The sequence below is a fragment of the Pseudophryne corroboree genome, chromosome 3, assembly GCF_028390025.1.
Source record: "Pseudophryne corroboree isolate aPseCor3 chromosome 3, aPseCor3.hap2, whole genome shotgun sequence".
NCBI classification, from domain to species: domain Eukaryota; kingdom Metazoa; phylum Chordata; class Amphibia; order Anura; family Myobatrachidae; genus Pseudophryne; species Pseudophryne corroboree.
The window spans coordinates 330,971,946-330,996,861 of NC_086446.1; the positions used below are offsets into that span (position 1 = coordinate 330,971,946).

Here is a 24,916-nt window from a genome sequence, read left to right on the forward strand (position 1 = left end):
AATTAATTGCAGGTTTTTGTTTTTTTCTTTCTTCTTGGTCTGTATGCTTAAGTTGCACACAGTATGAGACAAGTCTTAGGTTCCAACTATCAGAAAAGTTCAAACTCTATAGGAACCCCTAAATCTTGGCACTGAACTTTCCAAATATGCATACTTGGACAAAAATTTACCTTAAGGAAACATTTTACCTATGCTACCAATACATTTTTAAATTGTTATGGTATTTTTAAAATGTAACATCTTTTTTTCCATCTTATTGCATTTTTTTATTAAATAATTTGAGTTTTACTTTAAAAATGGTAAAATCGGAATAAGAAATTATTTAGCTTGTGGCTTGTTGGTCTGGGTGTATGATTTTTGCTTTGAGTGGAAAAGGCACCGGGTTCATATCCTGGATAAGTCTGTTTTCTCAGGTTCTTTAAAAGTGCTTAGTTCTATTATCTGATAGTATTTTAAAATACTAATGTATTCCAACAGTTTCACTTCCAATTTCATTAGTATACATGAAAAAGCATGAACAGTTGGCTCGTTGGTCTTGGGGTATGATTCTCGCTTAGGGTGCGAGAAGTCCCGGGTTCAAATCCCGGATGAGCCGATTTTCTCAGGTTCTTTTAAATACCATGGATCCATTATCTGATTGATGTCAAAAGCATCAAGTGAATTTTGCTTTTGCCAATCCATCAAAAAAGTATATACTTAAGCATATTTAGTAAACTGTCAACCATTTGGTGGTATATTGGGTATACTGTAGATTCCACTTTGTCTAAGTAACCTTGAGTGGCTTCAAAGAAGTCTCATTTTGACAAATAAAAAACTGTCAAAATGAAATTACAGGTTTTTCTCTTACCTTGCTTTTTTCTAAGAAACAATGAGTGGCTTAAAAGAATAGGCTCTTTTTGACAAACAAAAAGGTCAACAATTAATTGCAGGTTTTTTTTTTCTTTCTTCTTGGTCTGTATGCTTAAGTTGCACACAGTATGAGACAAGTCTTAGGTTCCAACTATCAGAAAAGTTCAAACTCTATAGGAACCTCTAAATCTTGGCACTGAACTTTCCATATATGCATACTTGAACAAAAATTGACCTTAAGGAAACATTTTAGCTATGCTACCAATACATTTTTAAATTGTTATGGTATTTTTAAAATGTAACATCTTTTTTTTCCATCTTATTGCATTTTTTTATTAAATAATGTGAGTTTTACTTTAAAAATGGTAAAATCTGAATAAGAAATTATTTAGCTTGTGGCTTGTTGGTCTGGGTGTATGATTTTTGCTTTGAGTGGAAAAGGCACCAGGTTCATATCCTGGATAAGTCTGTTTTCTCAGGTTCTTTAAAAGTGCTTAGTTCTATTATCTGATAGTATTTTAAAATACTAATGTATACCAACAGTTTCATTTCCAATTTCATTAGTATACATGAAAAAGCATGAACAGTTGGCTCGTTGGTCTAGGGGTATGATTCTCGCTTAGGGTGCGAGAGGTCCTGGGTTCAAATCCCGGATGAGCCCATTTTCTCAGGTTTTTTTAAATACCATGGATCCATTATCTGATTGATGTCAAAAGCATCAAGTGAATTTTGCTTTTGCCAATCCATCAAAAAAGTATATACTTAAGCATATTTAGTAAACTGTCACCCATTTGGTGGTATATTGGGTATACTGTAGATTCCACTTTGTTTAAGTAACCTTGAGTGGCTTCAAAGAAGTCTCATTTTGACAAATTAAAAACTGTCAAAATGAAATTACAGGTTTTTCTCTTACCTTGCTTTTTTCTAAGAAACAATGAGTGGCTTAAAAGAATAGGCTCTTTTTGACAAACAAAAAGGTCAACAATTAATTGCAGGTTTTTGTTTTTTTCTTTCTTCTTGGTCTGTATGCTTAAGTTGCACACAGTATGAGACAAGTCTTAGGTTCCAACTATCAGAAAAGTTCAAACTCTATAGGAACCCCTAAATCTTGGCACTGAACTTTCCAAATATGCATACATTTTTAAATTGTTATGGTATTTTTAAAATGTAACATCTTTTTTTCCATCTTATTGCATTTTTTTATTAAATAATTTGAGTTTTACTTTAAAAATGGTAAAATCTGAATAAGAAATTATTTAGCTTGTGGCTTGTTGGTCTGGGTGTATGATTTTTGCTTTGAGTGGAAAAGGCACCAGGTTCATATCCTGGATAAGTCTGTTTTCTCAGGTTCTTTAAAAGTGCTTAGTTCTATTATTTGATAGTATTTTAAAATACTAATGTATTCCAACAGTTTCACTTCCAATTTCATTAGTATACATGAAAAAGCATGAACAGTTGGCTCGTTGGTCTAGGGGTATGATTCTCGCTTAGGGTGCGAGAGGTCCCGGGTTCAAATCCCGGATGAGCCCATTTTCTCAGGTTCTTTTAAATACCATGGATCCATTATCTGATTGATGTCAAAAGCATCAAGTGAATTTTGCTTTTGCCAATCCATCAAAAAAGTATATACTTAAGCATATTTAGTAAACTGTCAACCATTTGGTGGTATATTGGGTATACTGTAGATTCCACTTTGTCTAAGTAACCTTGAGTGGCTTCAAAGAAGTCTCATTTTGACAAATAAAAAACTGTCAAAATGAAATTACAGGTTTTTCTCTTACCTTGCTTTTTTCTATTAAACAATGAGTGGCTTAAAAGAATAGGCTCTTTTTGACAAACAAAAAGGTCAACAATTAATTGCAGGGTTTTTTTTTCTTTCTTCTTGGTCTGTATGCTTAAGTTGCACACAGTATGAGACAAGTCTTAGGTTCCAACTATCAGAAAAGTTCAAACTCTATAGGAACCCCTAAATCTTGGCACTGAACTTTCCAAATATGCATACTTGGACAAAAATTTACATTAAGGAAACATTTTAGCTATGCTACCAATACATTTTTAAATTGTTATGGTATTTTTAAAATGTAACATCTTTTTTTCCAGCTTATTGCATTTTTTTATTAAATAATTTGAGTTTTACTTTAAAAATGGTAAAATCTGAATAAGAAATTATTTAGCTTGTGGCTTGTTGGTCTGGGTGTATGATTTTTGCTTTGAGTGGAAAAGGCACCAGGTTCATATCCTGGAAAAGCCTGTTTTCTCAGGTTCTTTAAAAGTGCTTAGTTCTATTATCTGATAGTATTTTAAAATACTTACTAATGTATTCCAACAGTTTCACTTCCAACTTCATTAGTATGCATCAAAATGCATGAAAAGTTGGCTCGTTGGTCTAGGGGTATGATTCTCGCTTAGTGTGCGAGAGGTCCCGGGTTCAAATCCCGGACGAGCCCATTTTCTCAGGTTCTTTTAAATCCCATGGTTCCATTATCTGATTGATGTCAAAAGCATCAAGTGAATATTGCTTTTGCCAATCCATCAAAAAAGTATATACTTAAGCATATTTAGTTAACTGTCAACCATTTGGTGGTATATTGGGTATACTGTAGATTCCACTTTGTCTAAGTAACCTTGAGTGGCTTCAAAGAAGTCTCATTTTGACAAATAAAAAACTATCAAAATGAAATTACAGGTTTTTCTCTTACCTTGCTTTTTTCTAAGAAACAATGAGTGGCTTAAAAGAATAGGCTCTTTTTGACAAACAAAAAGGTCAACAATTAATTGCAGGTTTTTGTTTTTTTCTTTCTTCTTGGTCTGTATGCTTAAGTTGCACACAGTATGAGACAAGTCTTAGGTTCCAACTATCAGAAAAGTTCAAACTCTATAGGAACCTCTAAATCTTGGCACTGAACTTTCCATATATGCATACTTGAACAAAAATTGACCTTAAGGAAACATTTTAGCTATGCTACCAATACATTTTTAAATTGTTATGGTATTTTTAAAATGTAACATCTTTTTTTTCCATCTTATTGCATTTTTTTATTAAATAATGTGAGTTTTACTTTAAAAATTGTAAAATCTGAATAAGAAATTATTTAGCTTGTGGCTTGTTGGTCTGGGTGTATGATTTTTGCTTTGAGTGGAAAAGGCACCAGGTTCATATCCTGGATAAGTCTGTTTTCTCAGGTTCTTTAAAAGTGCTTAGTTCTATTATCTGATAGTATTTTAAAATACTAATGTATACCAACAGTTTCATTTCCAATTTCATTAGTATACATGAAAAAGCATGAACAGTTGGCTCGTTGGTCTAGGGGTATGATTCTCGCTTAGGGTGCGAGAGGTCCTGGGTTCAAATCCCGGATGAGCCCATTTTCTCAGGTTTTTTTAAATACCATGGATCCATTATCTGATTGATGTCAAAAGCATCAAGTGAATTTTGCTTTTGCCAATCCATCAAAAAAGTATATACTTAAGCATATTTAGTAAACTGTCACCCATTTGGTGGTATATTGGGTATACTGTAGATTCCACTTTGTTTAAGTAACCTTGAGTGGCTTCAAAGAAGTCTCATTTTGACAAATTAAAAACTGTCAAAATGAAATTACAGGTTTTTCTCTTACCTTGCTTTTTTCTAAGAAACAATGAGTGGCTTAAAAGAATAGGCTCTTTTTGACAAACAAAAAGGTCAACAATTAATTGCAGGTTTTTGTTTTTTTCTTTCTTCTTGGTCTGTATGCTTAAGTTGCACACAGTATGAGACAAGTCTTAGGTTCCAACTATCAGAAAAGTTCAAACTCTATAGGAACCCCTAAATCTTGGCACTGAACTTTCCAAATATGCATACATTTTTAAATTGTTATGGTATTTTTAAAATGTAACATCTTTTTTTCCATCTTATTGCATTTTTTTATTAAATAATTTGAGTTTTACTTTAAAAATGGTAAAATCTGAATAAGAAATTATTTAGCTTGTGGCTTGTTGGTCTGGGTGTATGATTTTTGCTTTGAGTGGAAAAGGCACCAGGTTCATATCCTGGATAAGTCTGTTTTCTCAGGTTCTTTAAAAGTGCTTAGTTCTATTATTTGATAGTATTTTAAAATACTAATGTATTCCAACAGTTTCACTTCCAATTTCATTAGTATACATGAAAAAGCATGAACAGTTGGCTCGTTGGTCTAGGGGTATGATTCTCGCTTAGGGTGCGAGAGGTCCCGGGTTCAAATCCCGGATGAGCCCATTTTCTCAGGTTCTTTTAAATACCATGGATCCATTATCTGATTGATGTCAAAAGCATCAAGTGAATTTTGCTTTTGCCAATCCATCAAAAAAGTATATACTTAAGCATATTTAGTAAACTGTCAACCATTTGGTGGTATATTGGGTATACTGTAGATTCCACTTTGTCTAAGTAACCTTGAGTGGCTTCAAAGAAGTCTCATTTTGACAAATAAAAAACTGTCAAAATGAAATTACAGGTTTTTCTCTTACCTTGCTTTTTTCTATTAAACAATGAGTGGCTTAAAAGAATAGGCTCTTTTTGACAAACAAAAAGGTCAACAATTAATTGCAGGGTTTTTTTTTCTTTCTTCTTGGTCTGTATGCTTAAGTTGCACACAGTATGAGACAAGTCTTAGGTTCCAACTATCAGAAAAGTTCAAACTCTATAGGAACCCCTAAATCTTGGCACTGAACTTTCCAAATATGCATACTTGGACAAAAATTTACATTAAGGAAACATTTTAGCTATGCTACCAATACATTTTTAAATTGTTATGGTATTTTTAAAATGTAACATCTTTTTTTCCAGCTTATTGCATTTTTTTATTAAATAATTTGAGTTTTACTTTAAAAATGGTAAAATCTGAATAAGAAATTATTTAGCTTGTGGCTTGTTGGTCTGGGTGTATGATTTTTGCTTTGAGTGGAAAAGGCACCAGGTTCATATCCTGGAAAAGCCTGTTTTCTCAGGTTCTTTAAAAGTGCTTAGTTCTATTATCTGATAGTATTTTAAAATACTTACTAATGTATTCCAACAGTTTCACTTCCAACTTCATTAGTATGCATCAAAATGCATGAACAGTTGGCTCGTTGGTCTAGGGGTATGATTCTCGCTTAGTGTGCGAGAGGTCCCGGGTTCAAATCCCGGACGAGCCCATTTTCTCAGGTTCTTTTAAATCCCATGGTTCCATTATCTGATTGATGTCAAAAGCATCAAGTGAATATTGCTTTTGCCAATCCATCAAAAAAGTATATACTTAAGCATATTTAGTTAACTGTCAACCATTTGGTGGTATATTGGGTATACTGTAGATTCCACTTTGTCTAAGTAACCTTGAGTGGCTTCAAAGAAGTCTCATTTTGACAAATAAAAAACTATCAAAATGAAATTACAGGTTTTTCTCTTACCTTGCTTTTTTCTAAGAAACAATGAGTGGCTTAAAAGAATAGGCTCTTTTTGACAAACAAAAAGGTCAACAATTAATTGCAGGTTTTTGTTTTTTTCTTTCTTCTTGGTCTGTATGCTTAAGTTGCACACAGTATGAGACAAGTCTTAGGTTCCAACTATCAGAAAAGTTCAAACTCTATAGGAACCCCTAAATCTTGGCACTGAACTTTCCAAATATGCATACTTGGACAAAAATTTACCTTAAGGAAACATTTTAGCTATGCTACCAATACATTTTTAAATTGTTATGGTATTTTTAAAATGTAACATCTTTTTTACCAGCTTATTGCATTTTTTTATTAAATAATTTGAGTTTTACTTTAAAATTGGTAAAATCTGAATAAGAAATTATTTATCTTGTGGCTTGTTGGTCTGGGTGTATGATTTTGCTTTGAGTGGAAAAGGCACCAGGTTCATATCCTGGATTAGCCTGTTTTCTCCGGTACTTTAAAAGTGCTTAGTTCTATTATCTGATAGTATTTTAAAATACTTACTAATGTATTCCAACAGTTTCACTTCCAATTTCATTAGTATACATGAAAAATGCATGAACAGTTGGCTCGTTGGTCTGGGTGTATGATTTTTGCTTTGAGTGGAAAAGGCACCAGGTTCATATCCTGGATAAGCCTGTTTTCTCAGGTTCTTTAAAAGTGCTTAGTTCTATTATCTGATAGTATTTTAAAATACTAATGTATTCCAACAGTTTCACTTCCAATTTCATTAGTATACATGAAAAAGCATGAACAGTTGGCTCGTTGGTCTAGGGGTATGATTCTCGCTTAGGGTGCGAGAGGTCCCGGGTTCAAATCCCGGATGAGACCATTTTCTTAGGTTCTTTTAAATACCATGGATCCATTATCTGATTGATGTCAAAAGCATCAAGTGAATTTTGCTTTTGCCAATCCATCAAAAAAGTATATACTTAAGCATATTTAGTAAACTGTCAACCATTTGGTGGTATATTGGGTATACTGTAGATTCAACTTTGTCTAAGTAACCTTGAGTGGCTTCAAAGAAGTCTCATTTTGACAAATAAAAAACTGTCAAAATGAAATTACAGGTTTTTCTCTTACCTTGCTTTTTTCTAAGAAACAATGAGTGGCTTAAAAGAATAGGCTCTTTTTGACAAACAAAAAGGTCAACAATTAATTGCAGGTTTTTTTTTTCTTTCTTCTTGGTCTGTATGCTTAAGTTGCACACAGTATGAGACAAGTCTTAGGTTCCAACTATCAGAAAAGTTCAAACTCTATAGGAACCCCTAAATCTTGGCACTGAACTTTCCAAATATGCATACTTGGACAAAAATTTACATTTAGGAAACATTTTAGCTATGCTACCAATACATTTTTAAATTGTTATGGTATTTTTAAAATGTAACATCTTTTTTTCCAGCTTATTGCATTTTTTTATTAAATAATTTGAGTTTTACTTTAAAAATGGTAAAATCTGAATAAGAAATTATTTAGATTGTGGCTTGTTGGTCTGGGTGTATGATTTTTGCTTTGAGTGGAAAAGGCACCAGGTTCATATCCTGGATAAGCCTGTTTTCTCAGGTTCTTTAAAAGTGCTTAGTTCTATTATCTGATAGTATTTTAAAATACTTACTAATGTATTCCAACAGTTTCACTTCCAACTTCATTAGTATGCATCAAAATGCATGAACAGTTGGCTCGTTGGTCTAGGGGTATGATTCTCGCTTAGGGTGCGAGAGGTCCCGGGTTCAAATCCCGGACGAGCCCATTTTCTCAGGTTCTTTTAAATCCCATGGTTCCATTATCTGATTGATGTCAAAAGCATCAAGTGAATATTGCTTTTGCCAATCCATCAAAAAAGTATATACTTAAGCATATTTAGTTAACTGTCAACCATTTGGTGGTATATTGGGTATACTGTAGATTCCACTTTGTCCAAGTAACCTTGAGTGGCTTCAAAGAAGTCTCATTTTGACAAATAAAAAACTATCAAAATGAAATTACAGGTTTTTCTCTTACCTTGCTTTTTTCTAAGAAACAATGAGTGGCTTAAAAGAATAGGCTCTTTTTGACAAACAAAAAGGTCAACAATTAATTGCAGGTTTTTGTTTTTTTCTTTCTTCTTGGTCTGTATGCTTAAGTTGCACACAGTATGAGACAATTCTTAGGTTCCAACTATCAGAAAAGTTCAAACTCTATAGGAACCCCTAAATCTTGGCACTGAACTTTCCAAATATGCATACTTGGACAAAAATTTACCTTAAGGAAACATTTTAGCTATGCTACCAATACATTTTTAAATTGTTATGGTATTTTTAAAATGTAACATCTTTTTTACCAGCTTATTGCATTTTTTTATTAAATAATTTGAGTTTTACTTTAAAAATGGTAAAATCTGAATAAGAAATTATTTATCTTGTGGCTTGTTGGTCTGGGTGTATGATTTTTGGTTTGAGTGGAAAAGGCACCAGGTTCATATCCTGGATTAGCCTGTTTTCTCAGGTTCTTTAAAAGTGCTTAGTTCTATTATCTGATAGTATTTTAAAATACTAATGTATTCCAACAGTTTCACTTCCAATTTCATTAGTATACATGAAAAAGCATGGACAGTTGGCTCGTTGGTCTAGGGGTATGATTCTCGCTTAGGGTGCGAGAGGTCCCGGGTTCAAATCCTGGATGAGCCCATTTTCTCAGGTTCTTTTAAATACCATGGATCCATTATCTGATTGATGTCAAAAGCATCAAGTGAATTTTGCTTTTGCCAATCCATCAAAAAAGTATATACTTAAGCATATTTAGTAAACTGTCAACCATTTGGTGGTATATTGGGTATACTGTAGATTCCACTTTGTCTAAGTAACCTTGAGTGGCTTCAAAGAAGTCTCATTTTGACAAATAAAAAACTGTCAAAATGAAATTACAGGTTTTTCTCTTACCTTGCTTTTTTCTAAGAAACAATGAGTGGCTTAAAAGAATAGGCTCTTTTTGACAAACAAAAAGGTCAACAATTAATTGCAGGTTTTTTTTTTTTTCTTTCTTCTTGGTCTGTATGCTTAAGTTGCACACAGTATGAGACAAGTCTTAGGTTCCAACTATCAGAAAAGTTCAAACTCTATAGGAACCCCTAAATCTTGGCACTGAACTTTCCAAATATGCATACATTTTTAAATTGTTATGGTATTTTTAAAATGTAACATCTTTTTTTCCATCTTATTGCATTTTTTTATTAAATAATTTGAGTTTTACTTTAAAAATGGTAAAATCTGAATAAGAAATTATTTAGCTTGTGGCTTGTTGGTCTGGGTGTATGATTTTTGCTTTGAGTGGAAAAGGCACTGGGTTCATATCCTGGATAAGTCTGTTTTCTCAGGTTCTTTAAAAGTGCTTAGTTCTATTATCTGATAGTATTTTAAAATACTAATGTATTCCAACAGTTTCACTTCCAATTTCATTAGTATACATGAAAAAGCATGAACAGTTGGCTCGTTGGTCTAGGGGTATGATTCTCGCTTAGGGTGCGAGAGGTCCCGGGTTCAAATCCCGGATGAGCCCATTTTCTCAGGTTCTTTTAAATACCATGGATCCATTATCTGATTGATGTCAAAAGCATCAAGTGAATTTTGCTTTTGCCAATCCATCAAAAAAGTATATACTTAAGCATATTTAGTAAACTGTCAACCATTTGGTGGTATATTGGGTATACTGTAGATTCCACTTTGTCTAAGTAACCTTGAGTGGCTTCAAAGAAGTCTCATTTTGACAAATAAAAAACTGTCAAAATGAAATTACAGGTTTTTCTCTTACCTTGCTTTTTTCTAAGAAACAATGAGTGGCTTAAAAGAATAGGCTCTTTTTGACAAACAAAAAGGTCAACAATTAATTGCAGGGTTTTTTTTTTTCTTTCTTCTTGGTCTGTATGCTTAAGTTGCACACAGTATGAGACAAGTCTTAGGTTCCAACTATCAGAAAAGTTCAAACTCTATAGGAACCCCTAAATCTTGGCACTGAACTTTCCAAATATGCATACTTGGACAAAAATTTACCTTAAGGAAACATTTTAGCTATGCTACCAATACATTTTTAAATTGTTATGGTATTTTTAAAATGTAACATCTTTTTTTCCAGCGTATTGCATTTTTTTATTAAATAATTTGAATTTTACTTTAAAAATGGTAAAATCTGAATAAGAAATTATTTAGCATGTGGCTTGTTGGTCTGGGTGTATGATTTTTGCTTTGGGTGGAAAAGGCCCCAGATACATATCCTGGATTAGACTGTTTTCTCAGGTTCTTTAAAAGTGCTTAGTTCTATTATCTGATAGTATTTTAAAATACTTACTAATGTATTCCAACAGTTTCACTTCCAATTTCATTAGTATACATGAAAAATTAATGAACAGTTGGCTCGTTGGTCTAGGGGTATGATTCTCGCTTAGGGTGCGAGAGGTCCTGGGTTCAAATCCTGGACGAGCCCATCTTCTCAGATTCTTTTAAATCCCATGGTTCCATTATCTGATTGATGTCAAAAGCATCAAGTGAATTTTGCTTTTGAAAATCCATAAAAAAATATATACTTATGCATATTTAGTAAACTGTCAACCATTTGGTGGTATATTGGGTATACTGTAGATTCCACTTTGTCTAAGTAATTTTGAGTGGCTTCAAAGAAGTCTCATTTTGACAAATTAATAACTGTCAAAATGAAATTACAGGTTTTTCTCTTACCTTGCTTTTTTCTAAGAAACAATGAGTGGCTTAAAAGAATAGGCTCTTTTTGACAAACAAAAAGGTCAACAATTAATTGCAGGTTTTTGTTTTTTTCTTTCTTCTTGGTCTGTATGCATAAGTTGCACACAGTATGAGACAAGTCTTAGGTTCCAACTATCAGAAAAGTTCAAACTCTATAGGAACCCCTAAATCTTGCCACTGAACTTTCCAAATATGCATACTTGGACAAAAATTTACCTTAAGGAAACATTTTAGCTATGCTACCAATACATTTTTAAATTGTTATGGTATTTTTAAAATGTAACATCTTTTTTTCCAGCTTATTGCATTTTTTTATTAAATAATTTGAGTTTTACTTTAAAAATGGTAAAATCTGAATAAGAAATGATTTAGCTTGTGGCTTGTTGGTCTGGGTGTAGGATTTTTGCTTTGAGTGGAAAAGGCACCAGGTTCATATCCTGGATTATCCTGTTTTCTCAGGTTCTTTAAAAGTGCTTAGTTCTATTATCTGATAGTATTTTAAAATACTTACTAATGTATTCCAACAGTTTCACTTCCAATTTTATTAGTATACATGAAAAAGCATTAGCAGTTGGCTCATTGGTCTAGGGGTATGATTCTCGCGTAGGGTGCGAGAGGTCCCGGGTTCAAATCCCGGACGAGCACATCTTCTTAGGTTCTTTTAAATCCCATGCTTCCATTATCTTATTAATGTCAAAAGCATCAAGTGAATTTTGCTTTTGCCAATCCATCAAAAAAGTATATACTTATGCATATTTAGTAAACTGTCAACCATTTGGTGGTATATTGGGTATACTGTAGATTCCATTTTGTCTAAGTAACATTGAGTGGCTTCAAGAAGTCTCATTTTGACAAATAAAAAACTGTCAAAATGAAATTGCAGGTTTTTCTCTTACCTTGCTTTTTTCTAAAAAACAATGAGTGGCTTAAAAGAATAGGCTCTTTTTGACAAACAAAAAGGTCAACAATTAATTGCAGGTTTTTGTTTTTTTCTTTCTTCTTGGTCTGTATGCTTAAATTGCACACAGTATGAGACAAGTCTTAGGTTACAACTATCAGAAAAGTTCAAACTCTATAGGAACCCCTAAATCTTGGCACTGAACTTTCCAAATATGCATACTTGGACAAAAATGTACCTTAAGGAAACATTTTAGCTATGCTACCAATACATTTTTAAATTGTTATGGTATTTTTAAAATGTAACATCTTTTTTTCCAGCTTATTGCATTTTTTTATTAAATAATTTGAGTTTTACTTTAAAAATGGTAAAATCTGAATAAGAAATGATTTAGCTTGTGGCTTGTTGGTCTGGGTGTAGGATTTTTGCTTTGAGTGGAAAAGGCACCAGGTTCATATCCTGGATTATCCTGTTTTCTCAGGTTCTTTAAAAGTGCTTAGTTCTATTATCTGATAGTATTTTAAAATACTTACTAATGTATTCCAACAGTTTCACTTCCAATTTCATAAGAATACATGAAAAATGCATAAACAGTTGGCTCGTTGGTCTAGGGGTATGATTCTCGCTTAGGGTGCGAGAGGTCCCGTGTTCAAATCCCGGATGAGCCCGTCTTCTCAGATTCTTTTAAATCCCATGGTTCCATTATCTGATTGATGTCAAAAGCATCAAGTGAATTTTGCTTTTGAAAATCCATAAAAAATATATACTTATGCATATTTAGTAAACTGTCAACCATTCGGTGGTATATTGGGTATACTGTAGATTCCATTTTGTCTAAGTAACCTTGAGTGGCTTCAAAGAAGTCTCATTTTGACAAATAAAAAACTATCAAAATGAAATTACAGGTTTTACTCTTACCTTGCTTTTTTCTAAGAAACAATGAGTGGCTTAAAAGAATAGGCTCTTTTTGACAAACAAAAAGGTCAACAATTAATTGCAGGTTTTTGTTTTTTTCTTTCTTCTTGGTCTGTATGCTTAAGTTGCACACAGTATGAGACAAGTCTTAGGTTACAACTATCAGAAAAGTTCAAACTCTATAGGAACCCCTTAATCTTGGCACTGAACTTTCCAAATATGCATACTTGGACAAAAATTTACCTTAAGGAAACATTTTAGCTATGCTACCAATACATTTTTAAATTGTTATGGTATTTTTAAAATGTAACATCTTTTTTTCCAGCTTATTGCATTTTTTTATTAAATAATTTGAGTTTTACTTTAAAAATGGTAAAATCTGAATAAGAAATTATTTAGCTTGTGGCTTGTTGGTCTGGGTGTATGATTTTTGCTTTGGGTGGAAAAGGCCCCAGGTACATATCCTGGATTAGCCTGTTTTCTCAGGTTCTTTAAAAGTGCTTAGTTCTATTATCTGATAGTATTTTAAAATACTTACTAATGTATTCCAACAGTTTCACTTCCAATTTCATTAGTATACATGAAAAATTAATGAACAGTTGGCTCGTTGGTCTAGGGGTATGATTCTCACTTAGGGTGCGAGAGGTCCTGGGTTCAAATCCTGGACGAGCCCATCTTCTCAGATTCTTTTAAATCCCATGGTTCCATTATCTGATTGATGTCAAAAGCATCAAGTGAATTTTGCTTTTGAAAATCCATAAAAAAATATATACTTATGCATATTTAGTAAACTGTCTACCATTTGGTGGTATATTGGGTATACTGTAGATTCCATTTTGTCTAAGTAATTTTGAGTGGCTTCAAAGAAGTCTCATTTTGACAAATTAAAAACTGTCAAAATGAAATTACAGGTTTTTCTCTTACCTTGCTTTTTTCTAAGAAACAATGAGTGGCTTCAAAGAATAGGCTCTTTTTGACAAACAAAAAGGTCAACAATTAATTGCAGGTTTTTGTTTTTTTCTTTCTTCTTGGTCTGTATGCTTAAGTTGCACACAGTATGAGACAAGTCTTAGGTTACAACTATCAGAAAAGTTCAAACTCTATAGGAACCCCTAAATCTTGGCACTGAACTTTCCAAATATGCATACTTGGACAAAAATGTACCTTAAGGAAACATTTTAGCTATGCTACCAATACATTTTTAAATTGTTATGGTATTTTTAAAATGTAACATCTTTTTTTCCAGCTTATTGCATTTTTTTATTAAATAATTTGAGTTTTACTTTAAAAATGGTAAAATCTGAATAAGAAATGATTTAGCTTGTGGCTTGTTGGTCTGGGTGAAGGATTTTTGCTTTGAGTGGAATAGGCACCAGGTTCATATCCTGGATTATCCTGTTTTCTCAGGTTCTTTAAAAGTGCTTAGTTCTATTATCTGATAGTATTTTAAAATACTTACTAATGTATTCCAACAGTTTCACTTCCAATTTTATTAGTATACATGAAAAAGCATTAGCAGTTGGCTCATTGGTCTAGGGGTATGATTCTCGCGTAGGGTGCGAGAGGTCCCGGGTTCAAATCCCGGACGAGCCCATCTTCTCAGGATCTTTTAAATCCCATGCTTCCATTATCTTATTAATGTCAAAAGCATCAAGTAAATTTTGCTTTTGCCAATCCATCAAAAAAGTATATACTTATGCATATTTAGTAAACTGTCAACCATTTGGTGGTATATTGGGTATACTGTAGATTCCATTTTGTCTAAGTAACATTGAGTGGCTTCAAGAAGTCTCATTTTGACAAATAAAAAACTGTCAAAATGAAATTGCAGGTTTTTCTCTTACCTTGCTTTTTTCTAAGAAACAATGAGTGGCTTAAAAGAATAGGCTCTTTTTGACAAACAAAAAGGTCAACAATTAATTGCAGGTTTTTTTTTTTTTTTTCTCTCTTCTTTGTCTGTATGCTTAAGTTGCACACAGTATGAGACAAGTCTTAGGTTACAACTATCAGAAAAGTTCAAACTCTATAGGAACCCCTAAATCTTGGCACTGAACTTTCCAAATATGCATACTTGGACAAAAATGTACCTTAAGGAAACATTTTAGCTATGCTACCAATACATTTTTAAATTGTTATGGTATTTTTAAAATGTAACATCTTTTTTTCCAGCTTATTGCATTTTTTTATTAAATAATTTGAGTTTTACTTTAAAAATGGTAAAATCTGAATAAGAAATTATTTAACTTGTGGCTTGTTGGTCTGGGTGTATGATTTTTGCTTTGGGTGGAAAAGGCCCCAGGTACATATACTGGATTAGCCTGTTTTCTCAGGTTCTTTAAAAGTGCTTAGTTCTATTATCTGATAGTATTTTAAAATACTTACTAATGTATTCCAACAGTTTCACTTCCAATTTCATTAGTATACATAAAAAATGCATGAACAGTTGGCTCGTTGGTCTAGGGGTATGATTCTCGCTTAGGGTGTGAGAGGTCCTGGTTTCAAATCCTGGACGAGCCCATCTTCTCAAATTCTTTTAAATCCCATGGTTCCATTATCTGATTGATGTCAAAAGCATCAAGTGAATTTTGCTTTTGAAAATCCATAAAAAAATATAAACTTATGCATATTTAGTAAACTGTCAACCATTTGGTGGTATATTGGGTATACTGTAGATTCCATTTTGTCTAAGTAATTTTGAGTGGCTTCAAAGAAGTCTCATTTTGACAAATTAAAAACTGTCAAAATGAAATTACAGGTTTTTCTCTTACCTTGCTTTTTTCTAAGAAACAATGAGTGGCTTCAAAGAATAGGCTCTTTTTGACAAACAAAAAGGTCAACAATTAATTGCAGGTTTTTGTTTTTTTCTTTCTTCTTGGTCTGTATGCATAAGTTGCACACAGTATGAGACAAGTCTTAGGTTCCAACTATCAGAAAAGTTCAAACTCTATAGGAACCCCTAAATCTTGGCACTGAACTTTCCAAATATGCATACTTGGACAAAAATTTACCTTAAGGAAACATTTTAGCTATGCTACCAATACATTTTTAAATTGTTATGGTATTTTTAAAATGTAACATCTTTTTTTCCAGCTTATTGCATTTTTTTATTAAATAATTTGAGTTTTACTTTAAAAATGGTAAAATCTGAATAAGAAATTATTTAGCTTGTGGCTTGTTGGTCTGGGTGTATGATTTTTGCTTTGAGTGGAAAAGGCACCAGGTTCATATCCTGGATAAGTCTGTTTTCTCAGGTTCTTTAAAAGTGCTTAGTTCTATTATCTGATAGTATTTTAAAATGCTAATGTATTCCAACAGTTTCACTTCCAATTTCATTAGTATACATGAAAAATTAATGAACAGTTGGCTCGTTGGTCTAGGGGTATGATTCTCGCTTAGGGTGCGAGAGGTCCTGTGTTCAAATCCCGGATGAGCCCGTCTTCTCAGATTCTTTTAAATCCCATGGTTCCATTATCTGATTGATGTCAAAAGCATCAAGTGAATTTTGCTTTTGAAAATCCATTAAAAAAGTATATACTTATGCATATTTAGTAAACTGTCAACCATTTGGTGGTATATTGGGTATACTGTAGATTCCATTTTGTCTAAGTAACCTTGAGTAGCCACTCAAGAAATCTCATTTTGACAAATAAAAAACTGTCAAAATGAAATTGCAGGTTTTTCTCTCACCTTGCTTTTTTCTAAGAAACAATGAGTGGCTTAAAAGAATAGGCTCTTTTTGACAAACAAAAAGGTCAACAATTAATTGCAGGTTTTTGTTTTTTCTTTCTTCTTGGTCTCTATGCTTAAGTTGCACACAGTATGAGACAAGTCTTAGGTTCCAACTATCAGAAAAGTTCAAACTCTATAGGAACCCCTAAATCTTGGCACTGAACTTTCCAAATATGCATTCTTGGACAAAAATTTACCTTAAGGAAACATTTTAGCTATGCTACCAATACATTTTTAAATTGTTATGGTATTTTTAAAATGTAACATCTTTTTTTCCAGCTTATTGCATTTTTTTATTAAATAATTTGAGTTTTACTTTAAAAATGGTAAAATCTGAATAAGAAATTATTTAGCTTGTGGCTTGTTGGTCTGGGTGTATGATTTTTGCTTTGAGTGGAAAAGGCACCTGGTTCATATCCTGGATTAGCCTGTTTTCTCAGGTTCTTTAAAAGTGCTTAGTTCTATTATCTGATAGTATTTTAAAATACTTACTAATGTATTCCAACAGTTTCACTTCCAATTTTATTAGTATACATGAAAAAGCGTTAGCAGTTGGATCATTGGTCTAGGGGTATGATTCTCACTGAGGGTGCGAGAGGTCCTGGGTTCAAATCCCGGACGAGCCCATCTTCTCTGATTCTTTTAAATCCCATGGATCCATTATCTGATTGATGTCAAAAGCATCAAGTGAATTTTGCTTTTGAAAATCCATAAAAAAATATATACTTATGCATATTTAGTAAACTGTCAACCATTTGGTGGTATATTGGGTATACTGTCGATTCCATTTTGTCTAAGTAATCTTGAGTGGCTTCAAAGAAGTCTCATTTTGACAAATTAAAAACTGTCAAAATGAAATTACAGGTTTTTCTCTTACCTTGCTTTTTCTAAGAAACAATGAGTGGCTTCAAAGAATAGGCTCTTTTTGACAAACAAAAAGGTCAACAATTAATTGCAGGTTTTTGTTTTTTTCTTTCTTCTTGGTCTGTATGCATAAGTTGCACACAGTATGAGACAAGTCTTAGGTTCCAACTATCAGAAAAGTTCAAACTCTATAGGAACCCCTAAATCTTGGCACTGAACTTTCCAAATATGCATACCTGGACAAAAATTTACCTTAAGGAAACATTTTAGCTATGCTACCAATACATTTTTAAATTGTTATGGTATTTTTAAAATGTAACATCTTTTTTTCCAGCTTATTGCATTTTTTTATTAAATAATTTGAGTTTTACTTTAAAAATGGTAAAATCTGAATAAGAAATTATTTAACTTGTGGCTTGTTGGTCTGGGTGTATGATTTTTGCTTTGGGTGCAAAAGGCCCCAGATTCATATCCTGGATAAGCCTGTTTTCTCAGGTTCTTTAAAAGTGCTTAGTTCTATTATCTGATAGTATTTTAAAATACTTACTAATGTATTCCAACAGTTTCACTTCCAATTTTATTAGTATACATGAAAAAGCATTAACAGTTGGCTCGTTGATCTAGGGGTATGATTCTCGCTTATGGTGCGAGAAGTCCCGTGTTCAAATCCCGGATGAGCCCATCTTCTCAGGTTCTTTTAAATCCCATGGTTCCATTATCTTATTGATGTCAAAAGCATCAAGTGAATTTTGCGTTTGCCAATCCATCAAAAAAGTATATACTTATGCATATTTAGTAAACTGTCAACCATTTGGTGGTATATTGGGTATACTGTAGATTCCATTTTGTCTAAGTAACCTTAAGTGGCTTCAAGAAGTCTCATTTTGACAAATAAAAAACTGTCAAAAAAAAATTGCAGGTTGGCTCGTTGGTCTAGGGGTATGATTCTCGCTTAGGGTGCGAGAGATCCCGGGTTCAAATCCTGGATGAGCCCATCTTCTCAGATTATTTTAAATCCCATGGTTCCATTAACTGATTGATGTCAAAAGCATCAAGTGAATTTTGCTTTTGAAAATCCATACAAAAATATATACTTATGCATATTTAGTAAACTGTCTACCATTTGGTGGTATATTGGGTATACTGTAGATACCATATTGTCTAAGTAATCTTGAGTGGCTTCAAAGAAGTCTCATTTTGACAAATTAAAAACTGTCAAAATGAAATTACAGGTTTTTCTCTTACCTTGCTTTTTTCTAAGAAACAATTAGTGGCTTCAAAGAATAGGCTCTTTTTGACAAACAAAAAGGTCAACAATTAATTGCAGGTTTTTGTTTTTTTCTTTCTTCTTGGTCTGTATGCATAAGTTGCACACAGTATGAGACAAGTCTTAGGTTCCAACTATCAGAAAAGTTCAAACTCTATAGGAACCCCTAAATCTTGGCACTGAACTTTCCAAATATGCATACTTGGACAAAAATTTACCTTAAGGAAACATTTTAGCTATGCTACCAATACATTTTTAAATTGTTATGGTATTTTTAAAATGTAACATCTTTTTTTCCAGCTTATTGCATTTTTTTATTAAATAATTTGAGTTTTACTTTAAAAATGGTAAAATCTGAATAAGAAATTGTTTAGCTTGTGGCTTGTTGGTCTGCGTGTATAATTTTTGCTTTGGGTGCAAAAGGCCCCAGGTTCATATCCTGGATGAGCCTGTTTTCTTAGGTTCTTTAAACGTGCTTAGTTCTATTATCTGATAGTATTTTAAAATACTTACTAATGTATTCCAACAGGTTCACTTCCAATTTCATTAGTATGCATCAAAATGCATGAACAGTTGGCTCATTGGTCTAGGGGTATGATTCTCGCTTAGGGTGCGAGAGGTCCCGGTTCAAATCCCGGACGAGTCCGTCTTCTCAGGTTCTTTTAAATCCCATGGTTCCATTATCTGATTGATGTCAAAAGCATCAAGTGAATTTTGCTTTTGAAAATCCATACAAAAATATATACTTATGCATATTTAGTAAACTGTCTACCGTTTGGTGGTATATTGGGTATACTGTAGATTCCATTTTGTCTAAGTGATCTTTAGTGGCTTCAAAGAAGTCTCATTTTGACAAATTAAAAACTGTCAAAATGAAATTACAGGTTTTTCTCTTACCTTGCTTTTTTCTAAGAAACAATGAGTGGCTTCAAAGAATAGGCTGTTTTTGACAAACAAAAAGGTCAACAATTAATTGCAGGTTTTTTTTTTTTTTCTTTCTTCTTGGTCTGTATGCTTAAGTTGCACACAGTATGAGACAAGTCTTAGGTTCCACCTATCAGAAAAGTTCAAACTCTATAGGAACCCCTAAATCTTGGCACTGAACTTTACAAATATGCATACTTGGACAAAAATTTACCTTAAGGAAACATTTTAGCTATGCTACCAATACATTTTTAAATTGTTATGGTATTTTTAAAATGTAACATCTTTTTTTCCAGCGTATTGCATTTTTTTTATTAAATAATTTGAGTTTTACTTTAAAAATGGTAAAATCTGAATAAGAAATTATTTAGCTTGTGGCTTGTTGGTCTGGGTGTATGATTTTTGCTTTGGGTGGAAAAGGCCCCAGGTACATATCCTGGATTAGCCTGTTTTCTCAGGTTCTTTAAAAGTGCTTAGTTCTATTATCTGATAGTATTTTAAAATACTTACTAATGTATTCCAACAGTTTCACTTCCAATTTCATTAGTATACATGAAAAATTAATGAACAGTTGGCTCGTTGGTCTAGGGGTATGATTCTCGCTTACGGTGCAAGAGGTCCTGGGTTCAAATCCTGGATGAGCCCATCTTCTCAGATTCTTTTAAATCCCATGGTTCCATTATCTGATTGATGTCAAAAGCATCAAGTGAATTTTGCTTTTGAAAATCCATAAAAAAATATATACTTATGCATATTTAGTAAACTGTCTACCATTTGGTGGTATATTGGGTATACTGTAGATTCCATTTTGTCTAAGTAATTTTGAGTGGCTTCAAAGAAGTCTCATTTTGACAAATTAAAAACTGTCAAAATGAAATTACAGGTTTTTCTCTTACCTTGCTTTTTTCTAAGAAACAATGAGTGGCTTCAAAGAATAGGCTCTTTTTGACAAACAAAAAGGTCAACAATTAATTGCAGGTTTTTGTTTTTTTCTTTCTTCTTGGTCTGTATGCATAAGTTGCACACAGTATGAGACAAGTCTTAGGTTCCAACTATCAGAAAAGTTCAAACTCTATAGGAACCCCTAAATCTTGGCACTGAACTTTCCAAATATGCATACTTGGACAAAAATTTACCTTAAGGAAACATTTTAGCTATGCTACCAATACATTTTTAAATTGTTATGGTATTTTTAAAATGTAACATCTTTTTTTCCAGCTTATTGCATTTTTTTATTAAATAATTTGAGTTTTACTTTAAAAATGGTAAAATCTGAATAAGAAATGATTTAGCTTGTGGCTTGTTGGTCTGGGTGTAGGATTTTTGCTTTGAGTGGAAAAGGCACCAGGTTCATATCCTGGATTATCCTGTTTTCTCAGGTTCTTTAAAAGTGCTTAGTTCTATTATCTGATAGTATTTTAAAATACTTACTAATGTATTCCAACAGTTTCACTTCCAATTTTTATTAGTATACATGAAAAAGCATTAGCAGTTGGCTCATTGGTCTAGGGATATGATTCTCGCGTAGGGTGCGAGAGGTCCCGGGTTCAAATCCCGGACGAGCCCATCTTCTTAGGTTCTTTTAAATCCCATGCTTCCATTATCTTATTAATGTCAAAAGCATCAAGTGAATTTTGCTTTTGCCAATCCATCAAAAAAGTATATACTTATGCATATTTAGTAAACTGTCAACCATTTGGTGGTATATTGGGTATACTGTAGATTCCTTTTTGTCTAAGTAACCTTGAGTGGCTTCAAGAAGTCTCATTTTGACAAATAAAAAACTGTCAAAATGAAATTGCAGGTTTTTTCTCTTACCTTGCTTTTTTCTAAGAAACAATGAGTGGCTTAAAAGATTAGGCTCTTTTTGACAAACAAAAAGGTCAACAATTAATTGCAGGTTTTTGCTTTTTTTCTTTCTTCTTGGTCTGTATGCTTAAGTTGCACACAGTAAGAGACAAGTCTTAGGTTCCAACTATCAGAAAAGTTCAAACTCTATAGGAACCCCTAAATCTTGGCACTGAACTTTCCAAATATGCATACTTGGACAAAAATTTACCTTAAGGAAACATTTTAGCTATGCTACCAATAAATTTTTTAATTGTTATGGTATTTTTAAAATGTAACATCTTTTTTTCCAGCGTATTGCATTTTTTTATTAAATAATTTGAGTTTTACTTTAAAAATGGTAAAATCTGAATAAGAAATTATTTAACTTGTGGCTTGTTGGTCTGGGTGTATGATTTTTGCTTTGGGTGCAAAAGGCCCCAGATTCATATCCTGGATAAGCCTGTTTTCTCAGGTTCTTTAAAAGTGCTTAGTTCTATTATCTGATAGTATTTTAAAATACTTACTAATGTATTCCAACAGTTTCACTTCCAATTTTATTAGTATACATGAAAAAGCATTAGCAGTTGGCTCGTTGGTCTAGGGGTATGATTCTCGCTTAGGGTGCGAAAGTTCCCGGGTTCAAATCCCGGACGAGTCCATCTTCTCAAGTTCTTTTAAATCCCATGGTTCCATTATCTTATTGATGTCAAAAGCATCAAGTGAATTTTGCTTTTGCCAATCCATCAAAAAAGTATATACTTATGCATATTTAGTAAACTGTCAACCATTTGGTGGTATATTGGGTATACTGTAGATTCCATTTTGTCTAAGTAACCTTGAGTAGCCACTCAAGAAATCTCATTTTGACAAATAAAAAACTGTCAAAATGAAATTGCAGGTTTTTCTCTCACCTTGCTTTTTTCTAAGAAACAATGAGTGGCTTAAAAGAATAGGCTCTTTTTGACAAACAAAAAGGTCAACAATTAATTGCAGGTTTTTGTTTTTTCTTTCTTCTTGGTCTCTATGCTTAAGTTGCACACAGTATGAGACAAGTCTTAGGTTCCAACTATCAGAAAAGTTCAAACTCTATAGGAACCCCTAAATCTTGGCACTGAACTTTCCAAATATGCATTCTTGGACAAAAATTTACCTTAAGGAAACATTTTAGCTATGCTACCAATACATTTTTAAATTGTTATGGTATTTTTAAAATGTAACATCTTTTTTTCCAGCTTATTGCATTTTTTTATTAAATAATTTGAGTTTTACTTTAAAAATGGTAAAATCTGAATAAGAAATTATTTAGCTTGTGGCTTGTTGGTCTGGGTGTATGATTTTTGCTTTGAGTGGAAAAGGCACCTGGTTCATATCCTGGATTAGCCTGTTTTCTCAGGTTCTTTAAAAGTGCTTAGTTCTATTATCTGATAGTATTTTAAAATACTTACTAATGTATTCCAACAGTTTCACTTCCAATTTTATTAGTATACATGAAAAAGCGTTAGCAGTTGGATCATTGGTCTAGGGGTATGATTCTCACTGAGGGTGCGAGAGGTCCTGGGTTCAAATCCCGGACGAGCCCATCTTCTCTGATTCTTTTAAATCCCATGGATCCATTATCTGATTGATGTCAAAAGCATCAAGTGAATTTTGCTTTTGAAAATCCATAAAAAAATATATACTTATGCATATTTAGTAAACTGTCAACCATTTGGTGGTATATTGGGTATACTGTCGATTCCATTTTGTCTAAGTAATCTTGAGTGGCTTCAAAGAAGTCTCATTTTGACAAATTAAAAACTGTCAAAATGAAATTACAGGTTTTTCTCTTACCTTGCTTTTTCTAAGAAACAATGAGTGGCTTCAAAGAATAGGCTCTTTTTGACAAACAAAAAGGTCAACAATTAATTGCAGGTTTTTGTTTTTTTCTTTCTTCTTGGTCTGTATGCATAAGTTGCACACAGTATGAGACAAGTCTTAGGTTCCAACTATCAGAAAAGTTCAAACTCTATAGGAACCCCTAAATCTTGGCACTGAACTTTCCAAATATGCATACCTGGACAAAAATTTACCTTAAGGAAACATTTTAGCTATGCTACCAATACATTTTTAAATTGTTATGGTATTTTTAAAATGTAACATCTTTTTTTCCAGCTTATTGCATTTTTTTATTAAATAATTTGAGTTTTACTTTAAAAATGGTAAAATCTGAATAAGAAATTATTTAACTTGTGGCTTGTTGGTCTGGGTGTATGATTTTTGCTTTGGGTGCAAAAGGCCCCAGATTCATATCCTGGATAAGCCTGTTTTCTCAGGTTCTTTAAAAGTGCTTAGTTCTATTATCTGATAGTATTTTAAAATACTTACTAATGTATTCCAACAGTTTCACTTCCAATTTTATTAGTATACATGAAAAAGCATTAACAGTTGGCTCGTTGATCTAGGGGTATGATTCTCGCTTATGGTGCGAGAAGTCCCGTGTTCAAATCCCGGATGAGCCCATCTTCTCAGGTTCTTTTAAATCCCATGGTTCCATTATCTTATTGATGTCAAAAGCATCAAGTGAATTTTGCGTTTGCCAATCCATCAAAAAAGTATATACTTATGCATATTTAGTAAACTGTCAACCATTTGGTGGTATATTGGGTATACTGTAGATTCCATTTTGTCTAAGTAACCTTAAGTGGCTTCAAGAAGTCTCATTTTGACAAATAAAAAACTGTCAAAAAAAAAATTGCAGGTTGGCTCGTTGGTCTAGGGGTATGATTCTCGCTTAGGGTGCGAGAGATCCCGGGTTCAAATCCTGGATGAGCCCATCTTCTCATATTATTTTAAATCCCATGGTTCCATTAACTGATTGATGTCAAAAGCATCAAGTGAATTTTGCTTTTGAAAATCCATACAAAAATATATACTTATGCATATTTAGTAAACTGTCTACCATTTGGTGGTATATTGGGTATACTGTAGATACCATATTGTCTAAGTAATCTTGAGTGGCTTCAAAGAAGTCTCATTTTGACAAATTAAAAACTGTCAAAATGAAATTACAGGTTTTTCTCTTACCTTGCTTTTTTCTAAGAAACAATTAGTGGCTTCAAAGAATAGGCTCTTTTTGACAAACAAAAAGGTCAACAATTAATTGCAGGTTTTTGTTTTTTTCTTTCTTCTTGGTCTGTATGCATAAGTTGCACACAGTATGAGACAAGTCTTAGGTTCCAACTATCAGAAAAGTTCAAACTCTATAGGAACCCCTAAATCTTGGCACTGAACTTTCCAAATATGCATACTTGGACAAAAATTTACCTTAAGGAAACATTTTAGCTATGCTACCAATACATTTTTAAATTGTTATGGTATTTTTAAAATGTAACATCTTTTTTTCCAGCTTATTGCATTTTTTTATTAAATAATTTGAGTTTTACTTTAAAAATGGTAAAATCTGAATAAGAAATTGTTTAGCTTGTGGCTTGTTGGTCT

General features: G+C 32.7%; 18 non-coding genes across 18 annotated transcripts; all 18 read left to right on the forward strand.

Annotated features, from left to right (window-relative positions):
* The first annotated feature begins 523 nt into the window (after positions 1-523).
* TRNAP-AGG (transfer RNA proline (anticodon AGG)) lies at positions 524-595 on the forward strand. Its single transcript has one exon. It is a non-coding gene; the product is annotated as a tRNA-Pro (tRNA).
* Positions 596-1,438: 843 nt separating this feature from the next.
* On the forward strand, positions 1,439-1,510 carry TRNAP-AGG (transfer RNA proline (anticodon AGG)). Its single transcript has one exon. It is a non-coding gene; the product is annotated as a tRNA-Pro (tRNA).
* Positions 1,511-2,306: 796 nt separating this feature from the next.
* Positions 2,307-2,378, forward strand: TRNAP-AGG (transfer RNA proline (anticodon AGG)). Its single transcript has one exon. It is a non-coding gene; the product is annotated as a tRNA-Pro (tRNA).
* Positions 2,379-3,224: 846 nt separating this feature from the next.
* TRNAT-AGU (transfer RNA threonine (anticodon AGU)) lies at positions 3,225-3,296 on the forward strand. Its single transcript has one exon. It is a non-coding gene; the product is annotated as a tRNA-Thr (tRNA).
* Positions 3,297-4,142: 846 nt separating this feature from the next.
* Positions 4,143-4,214, forward strand: TRNAP-AGG (transfer RNA proline (anticodon AGG)). Its single transcript has one exon. It is a non-coding gene; the product is annotated as a tRNA-Pro (tRNA).
* A 796-nt stretch (positions 4,215-5,010) lies between these two features.
* On the forward strand, positions 5,011-5,082 carry TRNAP-AGG (transfer RNA proline (anticodon AGG)). Its single transcript has one exon. It is a non-coding gene; the product is annotated as a tRNA-Pro (tRNA).
* Positions 5,083-5,928: 846 nt separating this feature from the next.
* On the forward strand, positions 5,929-6,000 carry TRNAT-AGU (transfer RNA threonine (anticodon AGU)). Its single transcript has one exon. It is a non-coding gene; the product is annotated as a tRNA-Thr (tRNA).
* A 1,041-nt stretch (positions 6,001-7,041) lies between these two features.
* Positions 7,042-7,114, forward strand: TRNAP-AGG (transfer RNA proline (anticodon AGG)). The gene has a single exon. It is a non-coding gene; the product is annotated as a tRNA-Pro (tRNA).
* Positions 7,115-7,959: 845 nt separating this feature from the next.
* TRNAP-AGG (transfer RNA proline (anticodon AGG)) lies at positions 7,960-8,031 on the forward strand. The gene has a single exon. It is a non-coding gene; the product is annotated as a tRNA-Pro (tRNA).
* Positions 8,032-8,876: 845 nt separating this feature from the next.
* Positions 8,877-8,948, forward strand: TRNAP-AGG (transfer RNA proline (anticodon AGG)). Its single transcript has one exon. It is a non-coding gene; the product is annotated as a tRNA-Pro (tRNA).
* Positions 8,949-9,744: 796 nt separating this feature from the next.
* TRNAP-AGG (transfer RNA proline (anticodon AGG)) lies at positions 9,745-9,816 on the forward strand. The gene has a single exon. It is a non-coding gene; the product is annotated as a tRNA-Pro (tRNA).
* Positions 9,817-10,665: 849 nt separating this feature from the next.
* TRNAP-AGG (transfer RNA proline (anticodon AGG)) lies at positions 10,666-10,737 on the forward strand. Its single transcript has one exon. It is a non-coding gene; the product is annotated as a tRNA-Pro (tRNA).
* Positions 10,738-12,506: 1,769 nt separating this feature from the next.
* Positions 12,507-12,578, forward strand: TRNAP-AGG (transfer RNA proline (anticodon AGG)). Its single transcript has one exon. It is a non-coding gene; the product is annotated as a tRNA-Pro (tRNA).
* A 1,768-nt stretch (positions 12,579-14,346) lies between these two features.
* Positions 14,347-14,418, forward strand: TRNAP-AGG (transfer RNA proline (anticodon AGG)). The gene has a single exon. It is a non-coding gene; the product is annotated as a tRNA-Pro (tRNA).
* A 1,769-nt stretch (positions 14,419-16,187) lies between these two features.
* TRNAP-AGG (transfer RNA proline (anticodon AGG)) lies at positions 16,188-16,259 on the forward strand. Its single transcript has one exon. It is a non-coding gene; the product is annotated as a tRNA-Pro (tRNA).
* A 2,081-nt stretch (positions 16,260-18,340) lies between these two features.
* Positions 18,341-18,412, forward strand: TRNAP-AGG (transfer RNA proline (anticodon AGG)). The gene has a single exon. It is a non-coding gene; the product is annotated as a tRNA-Pro (tRNA).
* A 3,613-nt stretch (positions 18,413-22,025) lies between these two features.
* On the forward strand, positions 22,026-22,097 carry TRNAP-AGG (transfer RNA proline (anticodon AGG)). The gene has a single exon. It is a non-coding gene; the product is annotated as a tRNA-Pro (tRNA).
* Positions 22,098-24,179: 2,082 nt separating this feature from the next.
* TRNAP-AGG (transfer RNA proline (anticodon AGG)) lies at positions 24,180-24,251 on the forward strand. Its single transcript has one exon. It is a non-coding gene; the product is annotated as a tRNA-Pro (tRNA).
* The last annotated feature ends 665 nt before the right edge of the window (positions 24,252-24,916 follow it).